This window comes from Oryctolagus cuniculus, chromosome 4 (genome assembly GCF_051225735.1).
Source record: "Oryctolagus cuniculus isolate XC-2025 breed Fujian yellow rabbit chromosome 4, ASM5122573v1, whole genome shotgun sequence".
NCBI classification, from domain to species: domain Eukaryota; kingdom Metazoa; phylum Chordata; class Mammalia; order Lagomorpha; family Leporidae; genus Oryctolagus; species Oryctolagus cuniculus.
The window spans coordinates 3,415,579-3,424,119 of record NC_142870.1 but is presented as its reverse complement, the minus strand read 5'-3'; the positions used below and the strand labels follow the sequence as shown (position 1 = coordinate 3,424,119).

At 60.7% G+C, this 8,541-nt stretch overlaps 1 long non-coding RNA gene across 1 annotated transcript; it reads right to left on the bottom strand.

Moving 5' to 3' along the window:
• Positions 1-296: 296 nt before the first annotated feature.
• LOC138849471 (uncharacterized) lies at positions 297-8,276 on the bottom strand. The gene is made up of 2 exons (XR_011388316.1): positions 8,043-8,276; positions 297-552 (listed from the first exon to the last, which is right to left on the bottom strand). It is a non-coding gene; the product is annotated as an uncharacterized LOC138849471 (long non-coding RNA).
• Between the last annotated feature and the right edge of the window lie 265 nt (positions 8,277-8,541).

The window sequence follows — 8,541 nt, the reverse complement described above, 5'->3', positions numbered from 1 at the left end:
TCGGAGGGCGGGGCTGTAATCCTGTCCAGCCTGCTCTGGATAAAACAAACCCTTGGAAGGGTGGGACAGGTGACCACCTATTCTATTCTCATAGAACTAGAACTCAGGGCCGAGATGGGTATTTTGTTCTAAAGGCACCTTCTGGGGAGAAGCCAGCATTTTTTTGTCCAAATGTCACATTTAATGTTTTCGCCATTGTACTTCAACTCTACATTGCACAAGGTGACCAGAAAGTGTGCCACAGTGTGGCCAACCTCTGAGACTGTACGTTTCACGCCAGTGTAGAAGCCAGCGTATTTTTTCTTGAAAGATTTATTTATTTACTTGAAAGTCAGATTTATACAGAGAGAGGAGAGGCAGAGAGAGAGAGAGAGAGAGAGAGAGAGAGAGAGAGGTCTTCCATCGGCTGGCTCACTCCCCAGACGGCTGCAATGGCCAGAGCTGCATCGATCCGTAGCCAGGAGCCAGGAGCTTCTTCTGGGTCTCCCACACGGGTGCAGGGGCCCAGGGACTTGGGCATCTTCTTCTGCTTTCTCAGGCTATAGCAGAGAGCTGGATCAGAAGTAGAGCAGCCAGGACTCAAACCGGCACCCATATGGGATGCCAGCACTGCAGGCAGAGGTTTTACCTACACCACAGTGCCAGCCCCAAAGCCAGCATATGGACTCCCCTTTTCTCATGGCCGCAGGGACCTGACCTAACTGCCTGTCTCCCATCCCCTCACAGTCTCTGCCCTGGACTTATAGTTCTGCATGACGACTGGCCCCGCGTTGGCACTCAGCAAACAGTGCTCGTGTTGTTCTTGGTGGAAATAGCCCAGACCTGGCTGGGGTTCATGCCCATCAAGGTCCTCTGGGGAGTGAACCAACCAATGGAAGGTTCTCTCTCTGTTATTCTGCCTTTTAAATGAAAAACAAAAAAACCCTGGGGGCCTAGAAGGAAGCCACAGCACTGCAGACCCAGAGGCAAGGGTGAGGCCCGGAGAGGCCGCCCTGGGCACAGGCAGGGGTGTAGGTGTCTTGGGGAGCCAGGCCGTCCTGGGCGTGGGCAGGGGTGCAGGTGTGTTGGGGAGCCAGGCCGTCCTGGGCACAGGCAGGGGTGCAGCTGTCTTGGGGAGCCAAGCCACCCTGGGTGCGGGCAGGGGTGCAGGTGTGTTGGGGAGCCAGGCCGTCCTGGGTGTGGGCAGGGGTGCAGGTGTCTTGGGGAGCCAGGCCGTCCTGGGCGTGGGCAGGGGTGCAGGTGTGTTGGGGAGTCAGGCCGTCCTGGGCACAGGCAGGGGTGCAGCTGTCTTGGGGAGCCAAGCCACCCTGGGTGCGGGCAGGGGTGCAGCTGTATTGGGGGGCCAGGCTGTCCTGGGCACAGGCAGGGGTGCAGCTGTCTTGGGGAGCCAAGCCGCCCTGGGCATGGGCTGGGGTGCAGCTGTATTGGGGGGCCAGGCTGTCCTGGGCACAGGCAGGGGTGCAGGTGTGTTGGGGAGCCAGGCCGTCCTGGGCACAGGCAGGGGTGCAGGTGTGTTGGGGAGCCAGGCTGTCCTGGGCGCGGGCAGGGGTGCAGGTGTGTTGGGGAGCCAGGCCGTCCTGGGCACGGGCAGGGGTGCAGGTGTGTTGGGGAGCCAGGCCGTCCTGGGCGCGGGCAGGGGTGCAGGTGTGTTGGGGAGCCAGGCTGTCCTGGGCGCGGGCAGAGGTGCAGGTGTGTTGGGGAGCCAGGCCGTCCTGGGCGCGGGCAGGGGTGCAGGTGTGTTGGGGAGCCAGGCCGTCCTGGGCGCGGGCAGGGGTGCAGGTGTGTTGGGGAGCCAGGCCGTCCTGGGCGCGGGCAGGGGTGCAGGTGTGTTGGGGAGCCAGGCCGCCCTGGGCGCGGGCAGGGGTGCAGGTGTGTTGGGGAGCCAGGCCGTCCTGGGCGTGGGCAGGGGTGCAGGTGTGTTGGGGAGCCAGGCTGTCCTGGGCGCGGGCAGGGGTGCAGGTGTGTTGGGGAGCCAGGCCGTCCTGGGCGTGGGCAGGGGTGCAGGTGTGTTGGGGAGCCAGGCTTTTCCAGCCTCCCTGTAGTAAAATGGCGCAGTCTTATCTATGGCGCCATCTGCACCTCCCGACACCATCATTGCTGGAAGCCAGGTGACCCCATGGCCCAACCACCGGTGTCAGCTCCACCCCCACCCTAACGGGATTCGCTGCTCCTACTTCTCTGCCCGCCCCGGGCAAAGGCTCCACAGGACCTGTTCCTGACACGTGGCTCTCTCTCCATTTCCTGGTCTCTCTCTCATGCTCTCTCTCCTCTTTTTCCTTCTTCGCCCCTTCCCTCCGGTCTGTCGGGTTTCTCCCATCAATATCCCCTTCCCCTTCCCCGGCCTTCGGGGTGTTTTGTGGCGGCCTCACTCACATTCCCAGTGCAGGGCAGGGGGCGCCAGCTCCGGGGGCGCCCGGGAGGTCGGCTAGCCTCCTGCCTCCCTGTGGCTCCTCACGCCCTGGAGGGCGGACAAGCACTCCTGGGGGAAGCTTTGTGTGCCCTCTGGTATTGTGCACCCCGGGACCCTGGTGTGCCCTGATTTGCAGAGAGGACGCGGTCAGACCCCACCCCGACCCTGGCGCCCTCCAGGGGAGACGTGGAGCCTGGACAGAAGCCGGAACGGCTCGCGGGGTTCCCCTAGGGCCCGTCATTCCCGCTGACTCCCGCGTCGGGACTTCTGGCCGCTGGCCTGAGAAAGGCTGCGTTCCTGGATTCAGGAACTTTATGTGACAGATTTTTAAAAAAATTATTTATTTTGTTCGAAAGGCAGAGTTTACAGAGAGGCAGAGGCAGAGTGAACGAGCACCCATCGATTCGCTCCCCAAAGGGCCGCAACCGCCAGGGCCGGGCTGCAGCCAGGAGCCTCTCCCGGGTCTCCCACGCGGGTGCCGGGCCCAAGCATCAGGCCATCTTCCACTGCTCTCCCAGGCCACAGCAGAGCCGGAACGGAAGGGGAGCAGCTGGGACTCGAACTGGGCCCCTCTGGCATGCCAGGACCACAGGCGGCGGCTTTACCCACTGTGCCACAGCGCCAGCCCCAGGGACAGATTTTTTTAATGTATTTTTAGATGGCCCCTGGGCAACATGGAGGATTGAAACAGGTGCTGAGTGTCAGTCGCTACCGTGGGAGGCTTCATTCACAGTTTGGAGGAGGAAAGAGAGTCGTGTGTGTGTGTGTGTGTGTGTGTGGGACGTGTGAGTGTCGGTTTTGTGTGTGTGGTATGTGTGCATCTAGATGTGTCTCTCTGTACATATATGTGCATATGTGTGATGTATGTTGAAGTGGGTGCTATGTGGCATATGTATGAGTGTGTGCTGTGTGCTGTGTGTGGTGTATAAGTGTATGTTGTGTGTATGTGTGATGTGTGCATAAGTGTGGTATGTGCCATGTATGTGTGTGGTATGTGTATAAGTGTATGGTATATGATACGTGCTATATATAAGTGTGATGTGTGTTGTGTATGTGCTGTGTGTGGGGGGTATATGATGTGTGTGTTGTGTGTGTAAGTGTGGTGTATGGTGTGTGCCATGTATGTCTAAGTGTATGGTATCTGCTGTGTGTGTGTGTGTTGTGTGCTATGTGTGTGTGGTGCCTGGACTGTGCCATGTGTGTAAGTGTGTGCTGTGTGCCGTGCATGGATAAGTGTGTGGGATGTGTGCTATGTGTCTGATGTGTGCTGTGTGCATGTGGTGCCTGGATTGTGCCATGTGTGTCTAAGTGTGTGTGTGTGCCGTGCATGGATCCAGCTCTCTGCTGTGGCCTGGGAAAGCAGTGGAAGATGCCCAAGTGCTTGGACACCAGCACCCACGTGGGAGACCTGGAGGAGGCTCCTGGCTCCTGGCTTTGGACTGGCCCAACTTCAGCCATTGTGGCCAACTGGGGAGTGAACCAGCAGATGGAAGACCTCTCTCTCTCTCTCTCTCTGCCTCTCTATAACTCTACCTTCCAAATAAATAAATAGACCTTAAAAAAAAAAAAAAGAAGAAGAAGAAGAGTCTCACACGTGCTGCAAGCCCTGAGCACAGGACCAGCGAGGGACACTGTGTGCGCTCAGTGCCGAGTCAGCACCTGGCACTGCTGTTGTCCAACAGATGGGGGTGTGGGTGCAGAAACGGCTCCCTCTCCCCGTCTCTCTCTGTCTCCCTCCTCTTTTTTTTTTTTTTTTTTAAAGATTTGCTTATTTGAAACGCAGAGTAATGGGGCCTCAGCACTGAATCAGAGGTGGGAACAGCCGTGTGTCCACTGCACGCGATCAGTGCTGTGGCCTCTGAGTCGCTGTACCCGCCCCCACCCCCCTGTCCCACCCTCGGCCTCTGAGTCGCTGTACCCGCCCCCACCCCCCTGTCCCACCCTCGGCCTCTGTGTCGGTGTACCCCCCCACCTGTCGCACCCTCGGCCTCTGTGTCGCTGTACCCGCCCCCACCCCCCCGTCCCACCCTCGGCCTCTGAGTCGGTGTACCCGCCCCCCCCCTTCGGTCGCACCCTCGGCCTCTGTGTTGCTGTACCCGCCCCCACCCCCCTGTCGCACCCTCGGCCTCTGTGTCACTGTACTTGCCCCCACCCCCCTGTCCCACCCTCACCCCCACTGTGCCGGCCATCACTGGTGGGGCCTTTGGGAGGGAATCAGGCCATGGGCCCTGCAGGGGTGGTGAAGGTCCAGCCCAGGGACCGTGAGGACATCTGTCTGACCCTTCCTAGGCGTCCACAGACAGGACTCAAATTCAACACATCTGCAGCAGGTATTTTTTTAAAAGATTTGCTTATTTTCCTTGAAAGGCAGAGCTCCAGAGAGAGAGGGAAAGATGGAGAGAGAGGTCTTCATGTGCTGGTTCACTCCCCAGGTGGCCGCAATGGCCAGGAGCTCCATCCGGGTCTCCCACGTGGGTGCAGGGGCCCAAGCACTCAGGCCATCTGCTGCTGGCTTCCCAGGTGCATTATCAGGGAGCTGGATTGGAAGTGGAGCTGGACTCAAACTGGTGCCCCATGGGATGCTGGCATTGCAGGCAGCAGCCTCAACGGCTACACCACACGCTGGCCCCCAGGCTAATTTTTAAATTGAGAATCTCGCACAGCCTGCTTGAGTGGTTGGCAGAGGAAGGGTCCCATCCCTGGGGGCACCAGGGAGCTGGCTCGCCTCCACCATGTGAAGATAGCAAGAAGGCGCCATCCAGGGCCGACGCCGTGGCTCACTAGGCTAATCCTCCTCCTGTGGCGCCGGCACCTTGGGTTCTAGTCCTGGTCGGGGCACCGGATTCTGTCCCGGTTGCCCCTCTTCCAGGCCAGCTCTCTGCTGTGGCCAGGGAGTGCAGTGGAGGATGGCCCAGGTGCTTGGACCCTGCACCTGCATGGGAGACCAGGAGAAGCACCTGGCTCCTGGCTTCGGATCAGCACGGTGCGCCAGCCGCAGCGGTCATTGGAGGGTGAACCAACGGCAAAAGGAAGACCTTTCTCTCTGTCTCTCTCTCTCTCTCACTGTCCACTCTGCCTGTCAAAAAAAAAAAAAAAAAAAAAGGCGCCATCCATGGGAAGGCGGGGCCTCACCAGACACAGCGTCTGCCTGCACCGTGGCCTTGAACTTCAGCCTCCAAAATGGTAAGAAATCAGTTTCAAGGGGCTGGCACTGTGCATGGCGGGTGGAACCGCCGCCTGTAGTTCCTGCATCCCATATGGGCACTGGTTCGAGTTCTGGCTGCTCCACCCCAGTCCAGCTCTCTGCTGTGGCCTGGGAGAGCAGTGGACGATGGCCCAAGCCTTGGGCCCCTGCACCCACGTGGGAGACCTGGAAGAAGCTCCTGGCTCCTGGCTTCAGGTTGGTGCAACTGCAGCCATTGAGACCAGTTGGGGAGTGAACCAGTGGATGGAAGACCTCTCTCTCTCTCTCTCTGCCTCTCCTTCTCTCTCTGTGTAACTCTGACTTTCAGGTAAATAAATAAATCTTAAAAAAAAAAAAAAAAAGAAATCAGTTTCGGTTCTTTGTAAGCCACCCAGTGTGTGGGTCTGGTTCCCGAAGCCTGAACGGCTGGGGATGCCAGCAGGAAAGTGTGCCAGCACCGCACGGGGGCCGTCTCAGCCATGCCCAGGGGTGAGGCCCCGTGGATGGACTTGTTGATCTCACACTCTGCTGGACACACGACCCTGCCGTCCGCAGAGACTGCAGACACAGAGGGCGGTGAGTGGCAGCTGGGGGCTGGCAGCGGGAGGGGCTCGGGGGGACCGGGGAGCGCTTGCTGGGGGGGGGGGTTCCTGTCTGTGAGGAAAGTGTTGATCATGGCTCTGCTAAGGGGAGATGCGGTTTACACCTCGCCTGGGGCGTTGCATGGCGAGGAGACATCCAAATACAGCTACTCAAAGAAACAGGAAGTCCACCTGGGGTTGCTTGGTGGGCTGGCCACGGGGCAGCTGGGGAGGGTCTCGGGGTCACCGAGGCCGACCTGGAGCTCTGCTGCTCCCCAGGACCTGTGGCTCCAGCCCCTCCCCTAGTGGTGACCTCCTCCCACGGTTCCTGGCTCCTGCCTTGGCCTGACACAGCCCTGGCCGTGGTTTGGGGAACAGTCCAAGGATGAAAGACCTCTCTCTCTCTCTCTCTCTCTCTCTCCTCTCTCTGCCTGGCGTTTGGCCCCAGGGCGTCAGTGCCCAGCCCTGGCTCTCCGAGTGGAAGTGGAAGAGAGAGGCCGAGGGCCCGGAGCAGAGCCAAGGTCTCCGAGCTGGGCCGGCAGGGTCACTGCTGCACCGCACTGTGTGTGCACGACAGAAATGTCAACAGGTGCAGCCTGGGCTCCGGCTCTTGGCACGAGGCTTGTTTTCCCATTTGGAGCCCCGTGCTCTGGATCTCAGAGAAGTAGCAGGCCCCACAGCTCCGGGTGCTGCCAGGGTTCTGAGGTTCCCGTCACACGGCTGAGGAAGAGGGTGGCCCTTCCGCAGTGTGTCGCCGAAGCCCTGCCTGCACCAGGCTGCAAAGCCCAGGCTCCTGCCCCTGAAACATGGGGCTCCCGGGCTGCTCCCTCCCCTCCTGCTGCCCTGGGGCTTTCCAAGGCTCTGCTGTGGCCAGGACTCTCCCCACCCCGGCCCCCTTGGGTTCCCCTGATACGCCCTGCCCCCTGCCCTTGAACTTCTTTGTTTAAAAGATTTATTTTATTTATTTGAAAGACAGAGTTACAGAGAGAGGCAGAGCCAGAGAACCAGAGAGAGAGAGCGAGAGCGAGAGAGAGAGAGCAAGAGAGAGAGGTCTTCCATCCGCTGGTTCACTCCCCCAAGACCGCAACAGCCAGAGCTGAGCTGATTCGAAACCAGGAGCCAGGAGCTTCTTCTGGGTCTCCCTCCCCCACTTTCCCAGGTGCATCAGCAGGGACCTGAACTGGAGCCCACATGGGATGCCGGGCCGCAGCCCTGGCCCACAGAGCTGGCCCATGCCCTTGAACTTGGGAGCTGAATTCCAGTTCGCACTGCACTCTGCTCTCTGCTGTTTCAAGAACGCAAGCTTTTGTGATTCTCGAGGACTGTGGTGGGCAGGGCAGCGAGAGGAGGCCGGGCCTGCCTGCACACGGCATAAAGGACCTCGCAGATACGATGGGTGCGAGAGCCCGGCAGGGGGATGTGTTCCCGGGTTTTCAAGGCGGCCCACCCCCCCGCCCGTGCCATCAAAGGGTCCATCTGAGGGGAAGGAGGGGGAGGGTTGGGGAGGGAGCAGATCAGAGAGACCTGCGGTGGGCAGGGCTGGGGCCGGGGGGTGCAGCGGCCACAGCCTCCCGGAGCAGGCGGCCCTGCTGAACCCAGGAGTTTGGACTTCTGACATCCAGAGCTGGGGGGCGAGGGGCCAGTCCCCGGGGGCTGCCAAGGCGGGATCCTGGACTGGGTGACTTAGCGGCAGCAGGACCCCCGCTGCTCACTCATCGGGGGGCTGCGGAGTCTGCGCAGGACCTGGCTGTCGGCTCCGCGGTGCTGAGTGCTTCCCGGTCATGTCCTGTTCTCCAGGGTCTCTCCTCGGGGCGCCGGTCCCCCTCACGCCGGCTCCCCCTCAACGCCCGCTCCCCCCTGCCCTCACCTGGCGGGAAGGTTGTAGACAGGTGAGCAGTGTGGACGGACGGCAGGCTCCGTCCTGGGGAGGCTCTGTGTCAGTGCCGTCTGTGTTGCTTCCTGGAGCAGTGACAGGAAGCCGAGACAGGTTTGCCGCTGGCGAGGCTGTGAGACGGGGAAGCTGCGAGCCACGTGGGTGGTTAGCAGTGGACACCGCCCTCCCCCGCCTCGCGGGCCACCGCTGCTCCTCGGGCTCTTTGCTGAAGCTTACCCAGGAAGCTTTGCAGTACTTGCGCAGGCGCGTCTTGCCCCGGGTGACCTGGCCTTGCCGCCCTGCTGCCCGGCCTGGGGTTGGCCAGGCTGTGAGATTGCAGGGATGCGATCTTGTCTCTGCGTGACTTGCACGTGGCCCTGGCACTCCTCCCCCGAGACGCTCCAGATCAGGGGGCGGGGGAGGGCACTTGGCCACGGGAGAAGGGCGCCCGTCTGGTGGCAGGTGGCACTGCATCTCCCTGCACGCCGTCTCC